Below are 22,136 nucleotides of genomic sequence, written 5' to 3' on the forward strand. Positions count from 1 at the left end.
GATTTGTGGGACACTCACTCCACAAATCCTCAAGCGTGCTGGGCATCAGAGGACTGGCAAGGAGCGGAGCCATCAAGAACATCACAGAAGCAGCCGATAAAGCCTCAAGATGGCTCTGGATCCGGAGAGGAGTCCCATGGGGATTAGCAAGCGCTACATGAACACAAGTTGTGGCCTGATCAACCGCGGCTGGGTCGCCCGGGCAAGGGTCTCTGATGTTCAAAAGACATCCTATGACCCCAGGATACATCGCTGAAGATCTGTTCATGTGCATCGGAAGATGTATTATTTGAATGTTTTGTTAATGGTAAACTATCTGTATCTTGTTCTTCCTGATGGTAACTAGGAACCTAATATTACGACAAATAGACTTTATTTCTTGCAGCAAACGGGAAGGCCAGTAAACTGTTTTGGGAAGTTTAACATCCCATCCAGGATGCAGAGCTAATGTCACATTTTCAGTTAACATTTCTAACTTAACTCTCTTCATAGTCAAACAGGAATTATCTGCATTTATTAGCTTGCAAATAATAAAAGCAAATGGCAGATAGATGTGTTAAGATGGATGTTAAACTAGTCCCATCTGTTATGTAAAAACTTTGTGGTGGCGTTCAAATCTGCTGATTGTGAGTAATTTTCCATTGGAACATAACTTTCTTCTTATTCAAACTGTTGTCTATAGCACATAGATTTGTTAGTATTATTGTGCATAGGAAGTAAGCCCACATGGATACTGCTTCTCTGGAAAGAAAGTGGCTTGATTTGGCTTCTTTCCTATTTTGTTTTGCATTGTTAGCTTTTAGTTTTTATCTTCATTTTCTGACCTTCACTTGGATTTTAATTCACATTACAAATTAAATCACATGACAATAGAATTGAGTCTGTTGGCATTTTAAGTTGCTATTTAAGTGGTTTATTTAATGCAGGCTAATGAAAACACAGAGGTGGTTTTTACCTGGGTTTAGAATCTACAGCCATGAGATGACTGTGCACTGCTCACAGCTTACTGCTTCTCTGTATTTGTCTCTATTACAGACCGAGGTGGCCATAAAATCCAGACAGTTGTGTAGTTTATAAAACATACACATTCCTGCTAAATCTTATTTATGCGTGTGGCTGCGTGTTGTGTTCCTGGAGACGAGGCAGGCATATTCTTGCTGTTTTGTACGAAAAAAAAAGCCATTTTCAGCCAGATGTGGGGACATAAACCCAGCGACCGGGGTAGCTCTGGGAGACAGTAATGTACCCTTGTAACTCAATCTCTAAGCAGCCCGCCGAATGGAGAAATGTAGCTTCTTTGGCTCGCACCATTCTCTCATTTCCCCGCTGTGACCTTTTTCAGTTCCCTTCTGCTGAGGGACTGCACTGATCCCGGAGCAGTCATTTGAGCACGACGAAAACAGTAAAGAGATAGCAGCATAATGTTTTGCTTTCGTTTACGGTCATAGCAGAGGAGTGGAAGAGGTTGTAGACTGTAGCTTTAAGTAGATCACACTTCAGTAAAGTAACAGACAGTAAAGCGTCTGCTGCTTTATGATATTTCATTACTATAACTATTTCGTCTTCATGCAAGCAAATAGTCCTTAAACAGCCATAAACATGGGCAGAGCGAACAAGCTTCCTTAAAGGTCACCTCTCATCATCAAGTGGTTAGTTCTGCCGTCTGAAAAATAGCACGTTATCCTCTGTGTTAAAGCTACAGTGCTGCTTCTTTGAACAGAAACCAATTTAAATCTCTGCTGTTGATTAACTTACCTGTTCACGCAGATTTAGCTAAATATGAGCAGTGCCTCGAGCACTGTAGCAAATAATTTGAAAGATAAACATGTGATGTAACATAGAGGCTTGTAAATATTGTAGCAGCACAAAGTCACTTAGGAAATAAATAAGTAATGACAAAAATACCTCCAGCTTTATTCGACATGTTGCATGCATGCAGAATGAGGGAGTGCACTTCTTAGCCCGCTTCTTCGCAAAGGCAGCGCTCAAAAAGCAGCGAGCGGTATAATATCTTCCCCTTCCCCCAGGGATAATTGCTTCAGACATATTCTCTGACCTATCCCATGCCTTAACAGGCGTAACAGTCAAGAGATTGATCTCTTCAAACTTCATAAATGATGGTTTGATTATCTTTCACACATTGATGCTGGAATAATCTCCATGTAGACAGATAGCACACACGCACACAACAGTGATTTCTGAAGTCACCACGAGGACAACCTGCCACCATGAACTTGTCAGCAAGCAGGGGATTATGGGCTTTTGCTTGTGCATGTGACACAAGTACACAGACAGATACACAGACGTACTGGAAAAATTATGCTCTTCATCATGAACATATTATATCTGTGCTGGGACTTTTACAGTGTGTAAAAGAGTCCTGAATTAAACGCTAACAGCATATTCAGGAAAAGAGAAATTAATAGAATAATCTGTCTTTATATTTTACTCTCTTTTAGAACATTTTCTTGATGTCCTCATGCATTTTTGCATAAAACGCCACGATTCTGTTTTTCCCCGGTCAGGCGGTTCAGCCGTGTACTGTACGCACTTTGACGGAGGGATGAGTGACAGAGAGTGCAAGGTGTTTTGTGAGATTGGACGGGGCATTACATTGCCTGGCTCTGATAAGAAGCGCACTTTGCAGTTGTGTCATTTGTTAAAATCAGCTGTTGGCAAGAAAAACAAACATCAGTGTAACATCTGTCATCTGCGCGCATGTCTTCTGAGTGACACGGTGTAATTAATGTTCTGTAAAACCTGCAGGCTGAAATATGAAAAATATGAACATACTTATCTTTTGACTTCTGTCCTGGCTATTAATCTTCTAATTGTTTAAAGAATGGGGTGTTGAAAATTGTTGCATATATAATGTGATATATGCAAATCAATACACGTTTTATTTTTCTAATGGTTCCAATGTAGGCTTAATAACAAGCCTGTATGGAGAATGAGTGGCACTTGTGTGGGCGGGGAGGTGCTAACATAGCGAGGAAGCGAAAACAATCTATTTCTGCCGTGGTGTGTTCAGCAGTACACATAAAGCAAATGAAGCATTTCTATTCTATTGATTGTCACTTCCTTAGATTCTGCTGTTCGGGAAGGAGAGGGGGAGTCTCCCTCTATCAGCTGACACGGCTCATTGTTCACCATGGACTAATAAAGAGCTTTACTGGTGCCATTATGCATTCACTGTGGCTAGTGACAGACCGATGACAAGCCTTAAAGATGAAAGCCATTTCACATTTAAACAATAACAGATGGAGGCCACTGCTCACTGAATTGCCTCAGCAGATATAAACTTGCATGCTTTATCATTGCAAATAGCCTGGCTGCTATTATGTATGTTTGATGTCATTTATAAAGCTTACCAAAGATTTGTATTCATACATAAAGTGTAGAGATGGTTCAATACCATTTTTCCCTCCTGATACCTGAATTGGCAAATCTCTTGATGCACTGCTTTAAAACCTTACTAGCTGTATACTAATCAGCCTGTATGGCTGTGAGATCATTTTAACGCCACTGTAAAACCTACAGAGAATGAATTCCATATAACTTTCCTTTATTCCTTCATTATCTACATATTCAATCAGTCATAACCGGAAGAAAACATAAGTTTATCTAAATAACAGTTGTCTCTGGAGAAGATTTTGTTGACACATTTTTCTCGCTTGTGTCTGCCAGAGAGCACCAGAGAAACACTCATTTTTAACGTGAAACCGCTTTATTCAGTGTTTTTACTTGTTGTAATGACAAGGTCTGTTTGTTTTTGAGGGAAGGACAACTCTGCAGATAATTCGGCTTCGCATGTATAATAAATCCTGAAGGAATCCCGACCAAAAAAACAAGCAGAGCCCCGAAAAGCAGGCTGACTAAAGAGGAGCAGCAGCCTGTTGGCAGCCCCTCTCTGCAAAATTGTCAGAGGAGTTTTTAAAGTGTAGCTCCAAGTACCTTTACCTTCCCTACTAGCATCGCACTGTTGTTGTTGGCTATTATCACATGATACATTCAGTCAAATTAGCTCCAAAGGCAGCTCTAAAACAGTAGTTGCCAGTTGCTGCAAAAAAAATACATCTTTGTTGACACATCTGGTGACAGGATAGGGTAACTTGCTGTGTATACTGTTTTTGAGTGACTAAAATATTTCAGGTGAAACAAGCTGATTTTGTTCAGGGCTAAAAACATGTGTTAGGTGCATAAACGAACACCCACTCATACATTTTAGGCTATATTTGAGCCATTTCTGATATTGGTTTTGGTATTAGAAGAAGATAGAGGTCATTGTGTTGTAAGTCTGATGTTATTGTAAAACAAGAGATTCAATTAAATTCAGCAAACTACTCTCAACAGTGAAGATGAAAGAAATGATATTTAGACTCTTTGTTCTGTATCTCTATATACGTACATCCTTTGACCCTCTTCCTACCTAAACCCTTATAGAATCCACAACCAACATCGGGGTCATAACACTGCAAATGGCAGCTTCATGGGGGACTTGAGCTGAGGCGTTTGATGTGTTGAATCAAGCACATAAGGTCAGCGGATGAGCACAACAGCTTCCATGGCTCTTTTTTTTTTCTCTTCTATTTACTGAATCATCAAAACAAGGAGTTTGTGGATTCAAGGAAGCCCGAGCGTTAAGAGTGCAGGTACTCGTCCGAAGAGCCCCAGATCCAACCTCATCTCAGTGTCCTTGAAGGAGACACTGAGCACTTCCGGTACGCCCAGTGACAGATTCTATCCAACATTAATGTTCTGTAATGATAGTTCTTTGCTCACTTTGATCCATTCAATAGAGAGCAGAAACCAACCCTGGAGATAAAACCTTGACCTTTCCGCTTCTTTTCTCCGCAGATAATTAGTCAATTGCTTCCTTTTAATCATTAACTCTTTATATGCATGAAAAAGGGGAAAATTGAGTCTGACGGTTGCCATAGAATCAAAGATTTCATGCTCTCTTCTTCTCTCGCTCCCTGTCCATGCATCCTCACTGTCACATGTCAGGGAAAATACTTGGTTTTGAATGTTACACTTCTTTTCTGCCACAAAACAAATATGAAAGTGACAGGAAGGAATTTCATTACAGGTTAAAGGGCCAGTTCGCCAATTTTCAACCTCCGTCCTATCATGCTATTATGGCGAGCTAATGCCATTATGGTAGGGAAAAAAGGGGGAGGCCAGGGAGCTTGCTAAACTACACTTCCTCAATCGGACACCCTAACCACGAGCTGTACTACCGGCTTCGACTGACCCCCCCTTTTTCCAGGGGCGACATGCTCCTTTAAGCAACATACCACCTACATGCATCAATCATTTGGACTTTAAATTGCCTTTGAAACATAAGGATTTTGAAGTCTTCTTTTTGGCCACGTCTTGCATTTATTTTAACCGAAATGCCTGTAACAAACACTCTTGTATGTCTCTCCAGCATTACTATAGTTTCTAGCAGTACCTATACGAGCTAGCTAGCGGCTTAGCATCTCCTGCTTGCTAACCCTTTTGATTTCCCCACCCTTTTACCTGCTGTTCTCTTGGACTCACATGACAGTCGTACCCCCAAACACGATACAATTAAAAATCTGTCCATCCACTATATTTACCACAAATAATATCAAAGCAGTGTTTTTAAATTAAATTAAATACTCAATTGTAAGGAAAGAAACGTCCATATGCTAAATCAAAAAGCACTCAGCTAGCTCTCGATGGGAACTTTAAGCTAACCCGCAGCATTAGTTACCTGAGCTTATATTGTATCTGCAGATTGTCACTTTAGTTTTCTGCGATTGTCAGCACATGTAGAAAGCTGCTGCACTATCGGGGGATGATAATGAGAAGCTATCAAAATTCTCTCAGCGGTAACACAGTCGCTTAAAACTGATGAACACAAGAACACACTCATTATTTTGCGAAATGATGTATCTAAGTGTACGGGTTCCTGTGGTAATAGCTGGGAAATTGCAGGTGGGAATGCATGTGTGAATAGAAACATTAATTATATCTTGAAGGGAAAGGATGCCATGCAGGAAATAACTATTTCATGTGAATTTACCAGCACATACAGAGAAAGAAAGAAATGCAGACTGGCAGACGCACAGAGAGAAAGACCAAGAGCATTTTTCCTCTATGTACAATTTCAGAACACTTAAGTGATTCTCAATCCCAGCATGCCTCAGCCTGCCACCGCCATGACAGATGCTCCAAAATTGAATATAGATTTCGGTGAGCAAGGCAGGCATGCCTGATGAATCTCAATTTGCTGCTGTCCATATTTCATAGTCACCACTATGGATAGCTCAAGGGGAGGCAGTGGGAGCTTTGGCTGCACCTGCCAACCTGTCAGTTGGCTAGTGTCACTGGAAGATCTGTACTTCATAAAAGCCCATATTTATCCCACACTAATTCATGCCCTACAACATTTTATCACCAAAATGTACATCCATGAGAGAGGGGGAGGAATAGACATTGAAAAGACATGCTTCATTTCCCGACTGCAGTGATCCTAAGAGAAAAAGAAAGCCCACACGATGACAATTGCTCAGCAGTAGACGATCGTAAAAAGTCGTGTACAGTAGCTGGAGGGTGGAACAAATGTAGCGAGCTTCCCCAAGGGGGGTGGAGGTGCCTTGCTTGCTGTGTACCTGGCAGTCTATTTATAGCTTGGGTTTGAAGTAGTTATAAAATGGCACTGGATGCTTTTGTTTTGCAACAGAGAGCTCTTGCTACGTGGAGGATTTCTGCTCTTTCAAATGACAACTATTTGATCACTTGTCAGTGTCAGAGCTGTCACTGCTCTGACTCAAACACAAATGAATATGTGTATTTGCAGATCTAATGAAGTTTGTGTCGTATCCTGTGTACTTCACATTGCAGTTGACCATCTGCCAAAGCAAAAAGTTAACAGCTTCTTTTAGCCTGAAGAATACATTTCTCTGTTAACCACCGTATATCACATGCAATTTAGTTTACAGTATGAATAATAACCGACTTCTACAGAGAACGATGCCTCACAGGGACTACAGATAGCAAGCCCACAAAGACCAGTCATGTAACGAGATGTTGCAGCACAGGATGTCATGAGAATAGTAACACATTATGCAACATAATAGAACAAAGCACCAAACACAAAGTCGCATGTTGAAAAAGCAATACCATGGAAGCTCTTCTGTGGCAGCTTAATTATCACTGCTTTTTACTTCCTTATCATTTCACAACTCACAATGCAGTTATTTAGGCCAGGGTTGAATAACTTTGTCTCTGTAATTAGAAGACATGCCTTAAGACACAAGTGTAGCTCATTCTATAGGAGAGTGGCGACCAATTGGTTGCTATCTTAAGCAAGCAAGTGTTGTGTGAAATTCTGGTAAAACAAAAAACAGTTTTTTTGTGGGCCGAAAAGAAAAGAAAAATGCTTCCAAAACGAAAATAATATAATACAAAGTCCAATTTAAATCCAGTTTTAAAACATTGTGCCAATAAAACCATTTATTTATGACAAAGATAGAATAATGAAATGGGGTAATGAATTGCAGATCCAATTAACATTTCACAAATTGTTTTATAAAAAGTTTAATCATGCATATTAATTGCAAATGTGTTTAATTACTGTATCAATTCTTTTGTAATCAGAAAGAATTAAACAATAATCTAATCTATAATAATCAATGTGGCATAATAAACCCTCCAAACAACAGGGGCTCACCTATTCTAATCAAAACAGCTGCAGTATAGCCCCCCAAGCATACCTGGTAATATACTTAAAGGGGGCCATGTCTTTTAAATGGATTTTCTCATATTTTGCATGGGTTTCACATTTTTGGGTGAAAACTGCATAATTCCAGAATTCAAAAGGTCGCCTCTGAAATGGGCCGTTCAGAACAGCTGCAGGTTTCTACGTAGAACCTTGCTTTCGCTGAAATCGATCACCATTCACCGCCATTCACCTCAGGCCGCCTTCTTGCACTAGTTTGTAGTCAAGTCGTTGTCAACTTACCATTCTGATACCTCCTGGCGATTCTGGCTCGTACATATAAGGCCCAATAACCGATCCTAGAGCAGCCATGTTTTCTACGACTTTGAAGTGACAGTGCAGTGCGGCCGCTCCCCCACGTGGGATCGCACACGTGAGGGAAGGGGCTACGTGGTCAGTCCAAATACTGTCTAACCTTTGAATGACGAAACGGCTTGTTCATTTCAGGAGGAAGGACAGTCTCCGGAAAAAAAAAAGAAATCAAAATATGTATACAATTTTTTAAATGAAACAAACTTAACCAACGTGATTCAAAAACACATTATAATAATAGAAAATGAATTGCATATCTAAAATATGTCACTTTTAAAGCTCCTGTGAGGAACTTTGGTTTTGTGTGGATTTTGGCGCCCCCTGTGGACAAAGCCGTAAGTGGTGGCTTTTAACATAAAATCTCACCCTGCTTTCTTTAACTGGAATAGCTGGAATATTTTAATTCTGCCCCACTTTAATTTGTTTTGGAACAAGAGGGTGTTTCTCATATATGTGGAAGTTTTTTACTAACTGATGAAGACAACAGCCAAGAAATCTTTCAAATGCATTATGTGCATTGGCTGCATACAGCAAGACTTTAGTTATCCAAGCAGTAATTTGAAGCCTTACGGGCAAAGTGCACTGAGATATATGTTATATCTAATGTATACAATATATTCACTTACTTATAAAGTTTATGATAATGGAATTTAATATAGTCCCCCGCAGTGAAAGTATCCAAAAGGTGCTCAACATGCCATGCAAGGTGCAGACACAGAAAGACAAAGTGTATGTCTCTCTTAGTATGCTGTATATGTTAAGTAGCAGGAATTAAAATAAGTGGACATAATCATAACCTGAAGCATAAAATGCTGAGACATGCTCGCGCTGTTCGTTTCTGTTATGACTGCCATTGTAAGTGACAGACTTTATGTAGTTTTTTTTCTTTCTCCTTTTTAAAACAACCCTTTGGAGTGAATTGCAGGATGCCACCAGGGGGTGCAGGAGACGGCAGAGCCTTCCAGTGTAATTAAAGTAGACGTGCTACATGTGTCTGTGTGTGTTGCCGCATCTCATTAAGGGGAGGTATGGGCCACTGAGCCGGCTAAGGGGAACCGATAGGGAGCATGTGCTGGGTGTAGTTTCCTCCACCACAAACGCAGCCGCTCGCTTCTTTCTCTTCCTTTCAGGACTCGTGCTGAGGCCCCTGGAGCCAAGGCCCGTCAAAATGGTTCCACTTGATGCAAAGGCCCTGAGGAACCCACTGTCAAAATGAACGCACACACAGGAACAAAATATAATATATGTGTTTGTAAATGTAGCGTATCACTTCCAAATGATACCGAATATGTACAAATGCACTCACATGTAGCGTTGTTATCACAGCAAATTGAAATCCACAGAAGAAAATGAAACTGAATTTTAATAACTGGTTACATGAACACTCGTACATGCATGCATACAGATCACTCTGTCATGTGCCAGCTAATGTCAGAAAGACCACTAACTCAGGGACATATTTTCCCCTTTTTTGTTTAATCAGATCTGTATTGATCTTGTTGCACATTTCATTATTAACGTCACTGTTGAGCCTTCTGGTACTTAAACTACTGTGCGGGAAGTGCTGCTCTCCGGCACACACTTAGAGGCAAAAGCACGCTTTAATAGTTTCACCCACAACGTGATGAAAATAGTCCTCTCAGCACAATAACACACACCATAAAATGCACATCTTCAAAGTGATATAATTGAACAATTATCTTGACATAACAGTTATATAAGCCCAGTTGACCTTTTTTTTTAACATCACTTACATGCTTTGTTGTTTATTTTTATGCCTGCCAGTCATCTGTTGTAGATGAAGCACTGGAGGTGCCTGAAGCCTGAGGGTGTCTTTGTTTGATTTTTTGTTGTTTTTTGAACAGCATTAATAATCTTCTATAAGTCAGCTAGAGTAGTTCTTTTGTATTGTTAGTAGAGTTGATTGTGTTAGGGCGAATTCAACTCATATTTTGGATTTAAGCTGCTGTTTGTGTTGACACGAACAGGTTGTAGATAACAGGCCTGTAAAAATCCCACAAATCCTTCGAACTACCTATCAAAGATTGATGAGAGGAGGTTTACCCAGAGGGCAGTTTGTTTTTACTGAACATCTGATAGGACTTGAAAGCTGCATCAGAGTTCTTGAGCAGTTCAGTCTATGTTGGTAACAACATACATGCACTTTTAGCCAGTAGATAAATGGGAAGATTGAATGTAGGCAGGTCTGTGAGTGGGTTGTTATGGTGAAACAATATGATGTTATTGCTTTTGGGCTTGCTTTCACTGTGAAGTGTGTATTGGTAGCACTCACAGTAAGGGAAGAAATGTAAAAGAGCTGTAACACTATGAAATATAAATAAGGCCTGAAAACAACAGAAATACACGGATAAAGATGGACCATAATTTTATAACCAGGGTTCAAACAAGGATAGGGACTTATGAGGAGTCTTTTAGTCAAAGGTCAACTCCCTGGTCAAGTTATTTTCTTTGACTTTGACATTTAGGTTAAAATGAAATTAGAAACAGAGACAGATGGTGGTTGCAATAGCAGCAGTAACTAGGGTAACAGGGTACTGTCCTTGAATGAGAGACTTCTGGTATTAGTATAAGGAGCTGGCTAAATCGGTCCTGGGTTTGAACCTGCTGACAGGCCTGGGTGTCTCTGAGTGGAGTTTGAATGTTCCCAGATGCCTGCGTGAGCTTTATTCCTCCAAAACTTCAAAGACTTGCAGGTTAATGTTAGTTCACAAATGTTCCCAGGTTGAACCCTGCCTCGCTCTTGATGTCAGCTGGGATCGGCTATAGCTAAAGGATGGTTAGAAATTGCTGTCTGGTTAATGATTTCACCAGTCAACATATACTGTGGGCTAACAGATTTTGGATGCAAAGATCCCCTCATCACATTCACTATGTGGAGGGCTCATTGATTGTGTTAGCAAAGATACTTAGCACCTAGTTAGCCCACAGCAAGCTCTAAAAATCCATCTTTTACTCACACCCTGTAGGCTTAAACATGGATGCAGCGGTTGGTAGCTTGCTCCAGCTGCTCTGTTCAGCTTGCATTTCATTTAACAGCAAACGCCAATGGTGATAAAAAAACATCAAAACAAGAAAAAGAACCTTCTAAAACCAATCCTGCAACATCTTCCACTTCCATATGGCCGAAGCATGAGCAACAGACAGAAATATTTTCACCTCTTTTTCACCTAGTTTCAAGTGACAAAACTGGAGCTCAAACCACAGCTAAGTTACAAATCTTGATTATGTCAAGTGAACTTTAAAGTCATTAAAGACCCCCTCCAGTGAAAATCAAGTGTGTAACCTTGTAAACATCTCCATATGGTGTTCTTCATGTGCTACAAGACATATCAGGGACAACATCAGCAGTCCTCTCCATGGCTGGGCCTGTCTGCTTTTAAACTGCAGTGTACCAAGGACAGGCTGAACAACACGTTTTCAGATTGGCAGGTTTGAGACGTCACAAACCTAAGGAGCCAATGCCGTTAATGGACGGGGAGACACTATGCATATCATTATGTGTAACCTCACCCAGCCCATCACCTGTTTGACCTGCTGCCCTCGGGTAGGCACTACAGGTCAATGAAAGCAGTTTCTTTCCCTGGGCTATAAGAACACTTAAACAATAATTCTGTGCAATATCCCCACTGTGCAATGCTCTTGACTGCCCTACTCTGTGTATATTTACCTTATCTTTCAACTCAAGCGCAATTACCTCAGGTTACTTTTATTTATTTAATTATAATTAACTTAAAGTTTTCATTACTATAACCCATACTTACCTTTTTATACATCAAGCGCAAGTACCTTCACACTTTGTTTTCAGTACGTGAGTTCTCTTTATTTATAGATGGCAGGGATGTGTTTTGTTTTCACGTCGGAGCGGGCAGTAGGAAATTTGCATAGTGGGCGGGGACTATGCAGATTGGGGAATTTTTAATGAGGGAGAAGGAGGAGACGCCTTGAGATTTTTACAAGGTAATTCAACGTATATAGCAGAAAAAAACATATAAGACATAATTTATTATTTCAAGCTGCTCTTTAAGACTTCATAGCCATGTATTTGTTTCCCAGACTGGTCCCTGCTGTAACATTGAAAATCTTCCATAAAGTACAATCATGGTGAATCTTTTGAAACATAACAGCATAATTGATCTGTTCTCACCTCGGCTGTCATTTACCAACATATCCCACAGAACCTGTCTTTATTGTTTCTATCTTTATTGTTTATCATCTCAACTACAGCACTCAGTGTTGAAATAAGTATGTTACATAATAATTAAGACCCAAGTCCTTTAACACTGAATGGATATTGGCAAAGAAAAAACAATGTTATAGGACACCAATGGATTTAAATCTCCTCCTATAAACAGCACTTCAAAGCTAACACATGAAACCTGGTCTATGTGGAGGAGTGGGAGTGATGGATGTAATTTAATGGTTCACATTGACTTCCTGGAGGGCCTCACTCTCGCATCTTCTACTCCCTGGCTTTTTTTCCACCTTCAGTGGAGCAGACCAACTTCTTAATTGGCATGATAATGTGATTAATGGCTTTCTTGTCGTTTGGCCCGCTGAGTTTTACACTGTAAAGAAGTATAAATCAGGCGTGTATTTACAAGCAATCAAAGGCTCACCATCGAAAAAGGAACATATAAAAGAGACCCAGCTGTGTAAAGTAATTGGTTCTGCTTTATTAGCTGTGTATCATTAGTTGGAAGGAAAGACATTTGAAAGAGAGGATGAGTATTTTTGGCATGTAGTTAGATTCGTCACATAAACAAAATGACTGAATGCAGCAACAACCATCATATTGTATAGGAGGCTATTTTCTGCTGCCATTAGATAAAACTTGGGGACCACTATGATTTCCTGTCTTTTTGTTATCGCCCTCTCTTCTCTGGTGCAACTAAATCATGACAAATTTAGATTCAGAGGTTTACAGTCGTGGATTTTACTTCAACAGTTGCATCTGTATCAAATTAACAAAAAAAATTAATAGTGTATGATTATAAAAATACTTGTTTCAAAGAGATCTTCTCTTCCAAGGATACCTCTGACTTTAAAGTGTAGCCAGTCCACTTTGAGCTAAAACATTTCTGCTGTCTAAGAGTGAATCCTGCTGCTGAGAAGAGCCTTGTATCTTTCCACACATTCAGCTGACCAGTGAAATCGGTCGGGGAAAAAAAAAAATCTCTTCCTAATATGTCCCTCACTATTCTCCGTACTAAAAAAAAGTAAAGCACCAATTATCTGGGTTTGGGCCGTGGTAGTTACGAACAAATGCTGATGAAGCTCTGATGTCTATAACAGCATCCAGGTGCTCCTGCATATTAAGAGCCTTTATGGTCACATAATTAGGCAGAGACACTATTGTCTTGATTGGTGTGCATCTTGATTCCAGGTGGCGAATGGTGTGCTAATTCGTCTTTACGAATTGAAGCCAAGCTTATGGCAGGCAGGGGAGCTGGTGACAATAATTCTAAATCTGGAGAGCATGAAAGACTGTCAGTGACAGGTTATTAAATCACATGATGTTCAATGATATAGCGTATTTCAGTCTGAATCATGGTCAACTTTATTTTCTAAGCTCAGAGGTGTTTGCCATCAAAGCCACAGAGATGTAAGCAACGTTCAAACAGTTGATTCCTGTGTTAGTTTTGTACATGGGACATCACTCAGTACAAGGGGATTGTGACTGTCAACATATTGAGATCCAAGATTGCTAACATCCTCACAGTGTTGCCAAACAATCGTAAACATTTTAGCCCTCAAGGCTTACATTAGCTAGCATACTCCTTTAGCATGTGTTATCCTCACATATTTTACACTTTATAATAAAGATAAAAGCAGATCTTAAGTTGTTATTTATGTAGGTTAAAGTTGTCTCGAAGATCTCAGTTTCGTTCTCTTTGGCGGCACCTATGGTGATAAACGGCACTTCCAGGAGCACACTTCCCAGATATCCAGACAGTGTTGCATGTGTGATGTCCACGGTTGGCTCCAGTTTTAACTCTTGATTTTCCTCTCTGACGGTCCGCCTACCCTCTCTGGCAGACCAACCACTGCTGGGTGATGGAAAACACGTCACTAACTGGAACCGCTTGTCTCTTTTACCACGAAGTTGCCACGAAGTTGCCACAGACACCCAGTCTGTAATACTGCAAATGCAAAGGCTTTCATCAGCATTTATTTAAATGAAAATCTTTGAGATTATCACTTTAAGCAAAAGAATCTCAAAATTGATCAGGATTTGTTTCTAACTCCATCAATGGTTTGAGCCCTGCCTAAGAGTCTACAGACATGGTGACGGGCTCTGTTAAGAGATCACCAAACAGGGTACATCTTACAGGCACCATGATTGAAAATGTCCTGCTTTGCTATCTGCTATTTAACATCGTCTCGATGGTTCAAAATCTGTGCAAAGCACATTTTGGTATGTATCACTTGTGTTAAATGTTAACACATTGTGTTTATTTGGAAGAACTTCATCAACATTAAAGAATTCATTTTCAGTCAAAGACGTTTGGCTCATATGAAATATCAAGGGCAGACAGAAAGAGTAATATTATAAATTCAGCAAAATCTCCCTTTCACAGCCCATCAATATTCTGCGGTCATTGTGAGGAAGTGGATTCAGGCTTAACGAGGAGATCCAACAGATAAATGATCAAAAAACAGGACAGCTATTGTCCTTGAACTATTAATGGCGTACTAATAGCGCAGGGTGTCAAGAGTGATTTTAACAAGAGTGTCCTGAGTCAAACTTTTTTTTTAATCTCTCTCTGTTGCCTTTGGACTTGGAGGAGATAACTGTCTCCTCTTTCTCCCCCTCTCTCGCGCTCTCATCATCGCATTACCAACTCAGGCACGCCTTTTGCATAATCACCATCCTCTGTGTTTCCTCCTGCAGTCTGGATAAGGGGACTCATTATAGTAGAGAGGGTAGACGGCAAGGGACCAGTGTGCTTTGCGTAGGTCACACTGTTTGCTCAGAACTTAGTAAAAAAAAAAGATCAGGAACTTCTGGTAAAAGAATAAAAGAAATAAGAGCAGTGTAAGCCTTGAAATAAAATAGATGCAACACATATCATGTGATTTTCTTCTTTTTGTTGGAAAACACAGCAACGCTTTGTCTGACACGCTGTCACTGTGTTTACCATCGATTGCTTGTCTCTTCTATGTCCGTCTAATATCAAGGCATTGTGTTTTCAAGATGTTTGAAATTATGATCCTCATGTATTGATTCTCGTTGTTGCTTTTAAGCTTACCTGTAATGTTTCTTTTCATTTTTACCATTTCCCGCTCTTCTCCTTCCAGATAAAACACCGAAAATAGGGACGACCACAACAAAAGAAGAGAGCGAAGAATAGGCCATGGCTGAGGGGATGATTGCTTCTCAAAGTGGTAAGCAGAAGACATTTGCAGTCTCCTTGCTGTTTTGTTCCAGAGACTTGTGTGTTCATGTCGGACAATTTCATTACTTTTGCGTCAGTCCTGGTGCCTTTATGTTAGAGAGAAATGGACGTATTACATAAGCGTAAGAAAGCCCTCTCTGTGGTCTGTGTGTGGTCAGAGGGATATGATTATTTTACTCACCACCTGCAACCAGTCTGACATTCAGTGTGTTGTTCTCAATCAATCATTGCTGCTTTTTAAATTACTGCAACACATTTTTCTTTCCTCTTTTGTGGTCATTGCAGAAAGGAAAGAAACTCTGAAATTTTATTTCAACTTCTAAAGCAATGGTCTTGAGTGAATGCGCAAGTGCATAAAGGACATGTTCAACCCCCTTTTGCTTGTTGAAATGCAGCATAATGTGGCCGCAAAGTAAGGTGCAAAGGAAGATTTCAGTTTTGTTCTCTTTGGCAGCACGTACGGCGATAATAGGTAATTGCGACAGCACACTTTCCAGATATCCAGACAGTGTTGCATCTGTGACGTCCACGGTTGGCTCCAGTTGTAACGTTTGATTTTCCTCTGTTTGAGAGTCGAATTTGTTTCTTTTTCTTTGGATTTTCACTTCTTTAGTCATCGATCTTTTCTTTGTTTGTTCAGCCATAGTAGATTACTGTTTACTCGCAACACTTGTAGAGACCGGAAAAGCAGCCGCTTAGCTCCGCCTACCCTCTCTGGCCGACCAACCACTGCTGGCTGATGGAAAACAAGTCACTAACTGGGCGTCGCTTGTGACTTTTTCTGCGCCACAGACGCAGTCACCACAGACACCCAGTCTGTAATACTGCAAATGCAAAGGCTTTCATCAGTGGGCCATACGCTCCAACACCATTGTGTTACCTCATTCAGCGGTAGATAGTGACTTAACAGACATTTATTTAAAGGAAAATCTTTGAGATTATTACTTTAATAACACTTTGGTTTTGGGTTTAAAATGAACCCCACCAGAATATCATCTGCATCTCTTGCATCCCCTTCCTAAATGCATCTGCAACTGGCCTACTGTATATGTTTATGTATATGTATACGTATATATAACAGATATTATTTTGGTAGACTGAGATCAGGTCGAACTCAGGCCCATTTAACTTCTGTCCTTGTGTGTGTGATACCCATAGTTAAACTGCGTTGCGAACTCGCCTGTGTGTAACACAGACCTTAAATAATAGGAAAATAATGCAAAACTGACTTTAGACCAGGTTTTTGTTGGTCATTAACACAGTTGCTTTCTGCTGAGTTAAGACAACATTGCAGCAACATAGCACCTGACCACACCTTGTTTCAAAATGGGTGCAAGTACATTTACTACTTACGCAATGTGGGCGATTCATTTGGAAACTAATGACAGTTCAGTGCCCAGTGTGCTTCTTTTCAACAGGTGTTAGGAAGAGTGCATAATGTCATTATTCTGCATAATTATCCTCTCTGAACACAAATGCCATTTCCTCATAAGCCAATAGAAGTACTTGGCTTTTCTTGACACACCTTTAGCTATGTGGTACTGGACCTGCTTCATTAGTTTTGTTTGCTCTGTGTCACCAAGTAGAAGAGTCCCCTGTTGCACCCTCTCTGAACGCTGACACACAAATCATCACTGAGTAAGGACTTGATCCCTCATCAATGCAGACAGGACTAGCAGGGCAAAACAGCAGGATGTGTTCTATCTAGGGACAGAGGTTCACATTGTCACCCTGTTTCTTCTGTCACACCAGGAGCATCCTTTAAATTTCCAATGAGCACATGAACTCAACATCTCTGATTCATGAATAATTGACGATCATGGATTTCAGGTACAGGAGGCGCTGTGTGTTCCTCTACAATCGCAGCTCTCACATTGTGATAGGAAGTTATTCTGGGGGCATCTGTGGATTATTATGTACCTATTTGTGTGAACCAACAACATTCAAAGCATCATCCGTGTGGATACTCATTGTGATCAATTTTAAGTTTGATACAAGTGTATAAAACATTAAAGCAGCCTGACCCTGAATTCAGGTGAAAGCTGATCCTCATTTATTTCATTCCGTAATGCCTCTTCAAATATTTAGGGAAAGGGAATAGTGGTTGAAGGGAGGAAGCCATTACAGATACATTTAAACCCTGATAACATGAGGACATGACTTCTGCAAGGGTGGTTGCAACTGATCTGAAAGTGGTCTTATTATTAGGGTTTACTGTTGGGGTGTGATTTAGTATGTGGATGTGATCCTTATTGTACTGTGCTATAAATCTACAACAAGAGTCCTGTTGTTTTTTCCTCTTGCAGAGCTACAGAACAAAGTGCTCATTCTTCAGCGCAGCAGATGCTAAACATGGTCTGTAATACTAGATTTGATGTTGTAATACAGTAATTTATTTTGACAGTATATACTGACTGAAGATACAGATTGTGGTTAATGCATGAAGGGCTTCGGTTGCCATTCGTATATGTCACATATACTCTAATGTGCGGATGTCTTGATGACATCTGAACTGTATATCGCACTGTTACACAGCACAGATCGGTGCATCCCCTTCAGGCATGTTTGTTTTTCCAGGCGTGTTGAGAGCAGATCCATCATTTCTGAAGCTAATTCCGGTATTCCCGCGACAAAAAGATCATCTTGACAAGAGTTTTAATTTACAAGTCAAACTCCAGTTGACTTCACTCGCCAGCAGCCGAGCTTTCATCAGATTTGAGATTGCATGTGAGTGTGTAAATGTGTGCGCATGTACCGCACACATGCTTGTGTTTGTTTGCCCAACCTTGAGTGTACGAGTGGCTCTGTAGGCAAGTGTTTCGTCTGCATCTGTGTTCCGGCGAGAGAGAAAGAGTAACGGAGGTGATGTTGTGTGAAGAGACGGGAGGATGCAGACAGATAGTGTCATTCCCTCAGTATCACCATCAAATCTTAATCTCCTGGCCCCTCGTGGGAGGAGCCAGCCGAGCATGGGATTGCGTTTTGCATCCAAATCAAGTTGTCGTATTCCTTCAGAGAGAGGGCTGTATTGAGACCAACTTTGATGTGTCTGTTCTCAACTTCACATATGTCTCTGGATGCACAAGCTGATCATCCAGCTGCTGTTGTGTCTACTAAAGTCTTGTTAAGCTCAATTGCCTCTAAAACTGTAACATCTCTTATCAATTAGAAAAAGAGAAGAAAGAAACGAAACTCCCGAGCGAGAGTGTAGTTAAGATATCAACCACTGAGTGGAAGTTTCAGCAGGTTGCATCATGGGGGCTGAGTTTCCGCAACAGTCAATACCGCCAGCTCAAACCAGAAGTTGCAATTACATAAATTGAAGTTTCCTTTTTCATCTAACTAATTGACAGCACCCACAATGCACTATGCTAGAATGATAACAATACTGGCTCCTGTACTAGAATTTAGAGGTTGACCCTATGAGTAGTGAATTCGCTGATTACAGATATAATGGCCATTATAGCAATTTTTTAACTTCAGAGAAAATAAACCTTTTCTATGGTGCACTAATAAACTCAAATGGTTGCTTTCTTAAACCAATGTTTTATTAATAGAAGATTAAAAGTAATAATCTCAAAGGTTTTCACTTAAATAAATCACTGAATGAGGTAACACAATGGTGATTGAGCCTGTGGCCCACTGATGAAAGCCTTTGCATTTGCAGTATTACAGACTGGGTGTCTGTGGCGACTTTCACAGAAAAAATCACAAGCAGCGCCCAGTTAGTGACGTGTTTTCCATCAGCCAGCAGTGGTTGGTCTGTCAAAGAGGGTAGGCGGAGCTAAGTGGCTGCTTTTCCGGTCTCTGCAAGTGTTGCGAGTAAACAGTAATCTACTATGGCTGAACAAACAAAGAAAAGGTCGATGACTTCAGATACAATTTCAAAAATAAGTGAAAATCCAAAGTAAAAGAAACAAATTTGACGCTCAGATGAAGCAAACAGTCTAAAAAGGAAAGCGACCGTCAGCGAGGAAAATCAAGAGTTACAACCGGAGCCAAATGTGGGCGTCACACACGCAACACTGTCGGGATATCTGGGAAGTGTGCTCCCACAATTACCGTTTATCACCATCGGTGCCGCCAAAGAGAACAAAACTGAGATCTTTGAGATTACAACTTTAAAATGTTTATACATTGTCAACCAATTCTTATTGGGAGTAAAGTAAGAAGCTTGCTCTGCTGTACAAACAGTATTTCTTAAGTACAATTTTCTGCATCATTTGTTCTCTGTAAAAGTTTTCATATCGCAAAACATCCACGGGGTAACACTATATCTATCGCGTATAGTGCATAATGGCTGATAATATCAGCAAATCGATATATCGGTGGGGCTGTACTGTTGTAGTGAAAGCCTGTTTCCCCTTTTTTTTATTTTTTTTTTTTCATAGCCAAACATATTACAGACATGAAGCAGGGGGGGGGATTTTGCAGACACAAAAATATCTGCAAATATTGTACTGGTAATTTAAAGTGACAGGACTCATAGATGTGCAATTAGGGAACCTTTAATAAGTACGGACATTGATTTTAAACTTTGTGGACTTTGTGGACTTTGTGGACTTTGTGCAAGCAGAGCTCAGAAGGCTCCTCCTGAAACTAGTCCTGACCCCTGCCACCTCCTGTTAAGGAATGTATGTATGTAATCTAACCACTCCACCCTAAGCTTCATTTTGTAATAACTTAAATAGCGTTCCATCTTCTTAATTCACTACTTTCTCTGTTGCTTTTGTCCGTTTGTCATTCCTGGCAAAAACTCTGTTTCTCAGAAATAGTAGGTTCCAAAAGTAAACACACCACCTGGCCCTTATCCCAATGAGCTGTGTGTCTGCCCAATCCTCTATCAGCAGGAAATGGCCCCATACTCCTGCACCGCCTCCCCATCTTCTCAGTAGGGAGAAGAAGTGAGCAGCAGTCAGGGCATGCTGCATTTCAAGATGCCTCGAGGGTAACCCCGCTAAATTCTCACCTGACACACTTCATTCCCTGCAAAGCGACACGGAAAAGTGTGACGGAGCTTTTAATTACGGTTAAGGCAAAAAATACAAGTGTTTATCCAGCGGGATTAGAGATTCTTCTGCTGACATTTGCGCACGCGGGACATGATTTGTTTTTTTTATTTGTTGTTTTTTTTCTCCAATGAAGTGCTACTTTTTCCACAACATCAATTGGATATGGTATTATTAGATCTGGCTGCACACTTTCAGATATGAAAGGGGAAAATAATCTCTGTGAAAGAGGTAGGCTCTGACAGCACACTGAGGCGTAATGGAAAGCCTGGCTGCTGTTTCAAAGAGAGAACACAGTAAGAGGAGAGGGAGGCCTGCTCGCTGCCGAAGAAACGACAGGGATAAACCAGCCAGGATGCTCGATTCATTGCACTGTACCTGGTTCTGATTTATTATGGATATCATTTCTTTCCCATGCAGTTTCTTTCTTGTAGCTGGGAGGCAAAAGCTCCCTCTTGATTCTGGGACTACTGTAATTTATCGAAGGATGCTGCAGAGATAATACATAGGAAATAAAAGCAACGCACACATACTGTCTTGGATTTTGCCAGCGTTATATTTCACAGTGATTTCTGTGAAACGTCAGACGTTTTAATTATGGTCTTATGGGTCGATATTAAAGTTTTTTCCTTAATAATAAGATGAACAGTGCGTCTGCATTTTTTCCCCTCAATTTCAGTTAGACATTCACAGGAATGGAAAACACACAGCATTTATCTTGTCTGTTATAATGTCTGTGCTGCCCACACGCCTCATTATTCTTGGTAATAGAGTCGTATTTGCACCAAGTCTATTGATTCATCATTAATTTCTCAACCTTTCCTTCCAAACATATCATTTGAAGTCTGGCAGTAGGAATGCAAATGATGCCAAGGAGGCATGAGGCTGTACTGTTGCCGTGTGGATCTGCATTATACCTGGTATTTTGTGATTCTAATTTTTTGGTAACAGAATCACATGAATAGTGAATCAAACACGAGGCGAGTTGCTTCTACAGCAGTTTTATTAACTTTCTACAAACAGGCTGAACTTCTCCTGAACTCTGAGGAACTAAAATGCTACATTACAATGTATAATAACTTTAAATAATGTATTTGTTCAATAGGCTGTAAACCATTACTGCTGCTACTACACAAAGCAATTAGAAGACGACAACAATATGTTAGCTTTGAACTCGCGAGGTCAAATGTTTTGTCGGCACTTAAATCTCTCTATGCCAGAGAAACAAACACATACACACTACACAAAGGCTTTTAAGTCATACCATTCATTAATAGTACATAAGTAAGACTACATGTTTATTTATATTTAAAGCACTTTCTGAAACACAAGACAGAAAACCATTCACAGTGAAATCATTAAACAGGAGGCATAATACACAGACACTATGTTCTTCTTCTGGCTGCCTCAGGTAGTCAAGAGTTTCCTGAGTACCTTAACGTCAGCTGATTTTGAGCCACTAGTATTTTTAGAGCCCGCATCGCATCTGTAAGAGAGTTGATTTGCCATCTTTGAAAGCAACTCGTCATCTCTTATTGTTTAGAGCGGCTAACCTTCCATTATCCTCTGACACCGTCCTCAAAATGCTGTTATGGGCTGATTAGGGAAATGCCAGCAGTGATCAGAATTTTTGGCCTTGATTAGAGA

At 40.4% G+C, this 22,136-nt stretch overlaps 1 protein-coding gene across 1 annotated transcript in view; it reads left to right on the forward strand.

Annotated features, from left to right (window-relative positions):
* The window catches only part of lingo2 (leucine rich repeat and Ig domain containing 2), a 220,115-nt gene that overhangs the window by 117,137 nt on the left and 80,842 nt on the right, over positions 1-22,136 (forward strand). The window contains exon 4 of the mRNA XM_069670533.1: positions 15,383-15,469. The gene's annotated coding sequence lies outside the window, so the exon portion shown is untranslated. The remainder of the gene's footprint in view (positions 1-15,382; positions 15,470-22,136) is intronic.

This window comes from Semicossyphus pulcher, unplaced genomic scaffold (genome assembly GCF_022749685.1).
Source record: "Semicossyphus pulcher isolate SPU_LCO1_2020_fin unplaced genomic scaffold, fSemPul1.0.p SCAF_2, whole genome shotgun sequence".
NCBI classification, from domain to species: domain Eukaryota; kingdom Metazoa; phylum Chordata; class Actinopteri; order Labriformes; family Labridae; genus Semicossyphus; species Semicossyphus pulcher.